The sequence below is a fragment of the Desmodus rotundus genome, chromosome 10 (genome assembly GCF_022682495.2).
Source record: "Desmodus rotundus isolate HL8 chromosome 10, HLdesRot8A.1, whole genome shotgun sequence".
Classification (NCBI taxonomy): Eukaryota; Metazoa; Chordata; class Mammalia; order Chiroptera; family Phyllostomidae; genus Desmodus; species Desmodus rotundus.
The window spans coordinates 72,030,169-72,033,475 of NC_071396.1; the positions used below are offsets into that span (position 1 = coordinate 72,030,169).

Consider the following 3,307-nt stretch of genomic DNA (forward strand, 5'->3'; position numbering starts at 1 on the left):
AAATTACACAACATTCACAAAATGCTTAACATTCAGAGAGGAAAGGAGGGGGAGAGAGAGAGAGGTGAGAAGAAACATTGAGCAGTTGCCTCCCATACACACCCTGACCAAGGATCGGGGAACCCACAGCCTAGGTATGGGTTCTGGCCAGGGTTCAAACTTGCAACCTTTTGGTGTACTGAACAATGCACCAACCAACTAAGCAACCCAGCTAGGGCTCAACTGACTTAATTTTTATTTTCATTGGTTATCTTGTTATACAGAATATAAATATTTAAGTGTCAAGTTATCTATTGCTGCATTACAACCTATCCCAAACCCCAAGACTTTGTAACAGTCTTTTACACAGCTCCCCATTTCCCATCATGAGATCTTACATAAAACAGACCCAGATCTGTGCTGGGAAACAGTGAATAATAGCTCCTCAAGTCCACAATTAAAAATGGCTTCCAATAAAACTCCATTGTAAAGAATGAGAAAGAAACAGAATGGAAAAAAGTAAAATATGTCGAAGCAGTAGAGCCTGAAGATTTTGTAGTGTGAAACTGTACTGGACTCATGTAGAGTGAATGGGAAGATAGAATATTTCCTTAAGTGAAAGAGATTTACAGATGCTAACAATACTTGAAAACCTAAAGAAAATTTTGATTGTCTAGGGTTAATGGAGCATTTTTTTTAATTTTCAAAAGCTTGAAAAGAAATAGGTGCTACAGAACCAAGATGGTGAAGTAAGTAGACACACTGCGCCTCCTCGCACAACCAGAACTGACAGAAAATCGAACAGCAAGGAAGTCTGACACCAAGTAGATCAAAAATAAACATTCATCCAGACCGGTAGGAGGGGCGTAGACGGGCACTGGGGCGGAGAGGACTCTCGTTGCCGTGGCGGGACCAAGACTGGGGACCAAGACTGGCGGAGTGTGGGACGAAAGGGGCAGGCAGTCTGACCACTAGCAGACCCTGCGGCCCCACATTCGCGCACAGATAAACTGAGAGGGCCAGACTCAGAGTGGCGGAGAACGGGGCAGGCAGAGTGGCGGGCAGCACCCCGTGGCCCCACACTCTCGCACAGACACACCGGGACCAACGGCGGGGAGCAAAGCGGACCTCGTAACCCAGCGCTCCAGTGCGGGGAAATAAAGCCTCAGACCTCTGATTGAAAAGGCCTGCAGGGTTTGGGGCGGCAGCAGGAGAGACTCCCAGCCTCACAGGAGAGGTCGTTGGAGAGACCCACAGGGGCCTGGAGTGTGCACAAGCCCGCCCACTCGCGAACCAGCACCAGAGGGGCCCAATTTGATTGTGGGTAGCAGAGTGAAAGATTGAGGTTCGGTGGAGAGTGGAGCGGACGCCATTGCTCTCTCTCAGCCCCTCCCCCACGTACAGCTTCACAGCGCAGCGACCAGCGTTACCCTGCCCTGGGAACACCTAAGGCTCTGCCCCTTTAAGTAACAGAGGAGCCAAGACAAAAAAAAAAAAAATGGCCCAAATGACAGAACACTTCAAAGCTCCAGAAAAAATACAACTAAGCGACGAAGAGATAGCCAGCCTATAGGATACACAGTTCAAAACACTGGTTATCGAGACGCTCACAGAATTGGTTGAATTTGTTCGAAAACTAGATGAAAAAATAAGGGCTATGCCAAGAGAAACAAAGGAAAATGTACAGTGAACCAATAGTGATGCGAAGGAAACTGGGACTCAAATCAGTGGTGTGGACCAGAAGGAAGAAAGAAACATCCAACCAGAAAAGAATGAAGAAACAAGAATTCGGAAAAATGAGGAGAGGCTTAGGAACCTCCAGGACATCTTGAAACGTTCCAACATCCGAAATATAGGGGTGCCAGAAGGAGAAGAGGAAGAACAAAAAAATTGAAAACTTATTTGAACAAATAATGAAGGAGAACTTCCCCAATCTGGCAAAGGAAATGGACTTCCAGGAAGTCCAGGAAGCTCAGAGAGTCCCAAAGAAGCTGGACCCAAGGAGGAACACACCAAGGCACATCATCATTACATTCCCCAAGATGAAACAGAAGGAGAGAATCTTAGAAGCAGCAAGAGAACAGGACACAGTTACCTACAAAGGGGTTCCCATAAGACTGTCAGCTGATTTCTCAAAAGAGACCTTACAGGCAAAAAGGGACTGGCAAGAAGTATTCCAAGTCATGAAAGGCAAGGGCCTACATCCAAGATTACTGTATCCAGCAAAGCTATCATTTAAAATGAAAGGGCAGATAAAGTGCTTCTCAGATAAGGTCAAGTTAAAGGAGTTCATCATCACCAAGCCATTATTATATGAAATGTTAAAGGGATTTACCTAAGAAAAAGAAGATAAAAAATAGGAACAGTAAAAATGACAGCAAACTCACAGTTATTAACAACCACACCTAAAACCAAAACAAAAGAAAACTAAGCAAACAACTAGAACAGAAACAGAACCACAGAAATGGAGATCACATGGAGGGTTATCAATAGGGGATTGGGAGGGGGAGAGAGGAGGGAAAGGTACAGAGAATAAATAGCATAAATGATAGGTGGAAAATAGACAGGGAGAGGGTAAGAATAGTGTAGGAAATGTAGAAGCCAAAGAACTTACAAGTATGACCCATGGACACGAACTATAGGGGGGGAATGTGGGAGGGAGGGGGTGGGCAGGATGGAGTTGAGTGAAGGAGCGGAAATAGGACAACTGTAATAGCATAATCAATAAATATATCAAAAAAAAAAGAAATAGGTGCTACAAAAAGAAAACCTTTATATGACAGCAAAACCAATGACAGCAAATCTAAGAAGAAAAAGGGTGCTGCTCACACACCAAGACACTTCATACTGGTCTTGATCCTGAATGAGTAACTGGTACCACAAATAGTAGTGGAGGATTAATGTTTCTCATGAAATAGAAAGATACAGATGAGCCAGACTTGGTCCTGGCAAAGAGGCAAACATAAAGTGTCTTCAAATTGCAATTGTTTATGTGGGCTCCTCTTTCTTGCTCTGGTGCTATAGGCTGGGGAGGCTGCTATAGGGTTGAGACCCCACACTACTCAAAGGGGACCTTAGAAACTGAGATATCCCTCTGTATTCTCATCCATTGTACATATGTGCAGGGCCAGCACTTTTCATGTCTTCACCCTTCCTACCAGTCTCAATGTAGCTTCTGTATATCCTTGGTTATAAGATTTCTCTGTTCATATGGTCTTCGGTTGGTTATTCATGTTGATTGTTCTATAATATACTTGTAATTCCAGTTTGGTGCTGGGAGGAGGTGACTGTAACTTCCACCTACTCTGTCACTATCTTAGATTCTCTA

General features: G+C 44.3%; 1 pseudogene; it reads left to right on the forward strand.

Annotated features, from left to right (window-relative positions):
- Positions 1-442: 442 nt before the first annotated feature.
- On the forward strand, positions 443-3,022 carry LOC112322596 (chromobox protein homolog 3 pseudogene; annotated as a pseudogene).
- Positions 3,023-3,307: the final 285 nt, after the last annotated feature.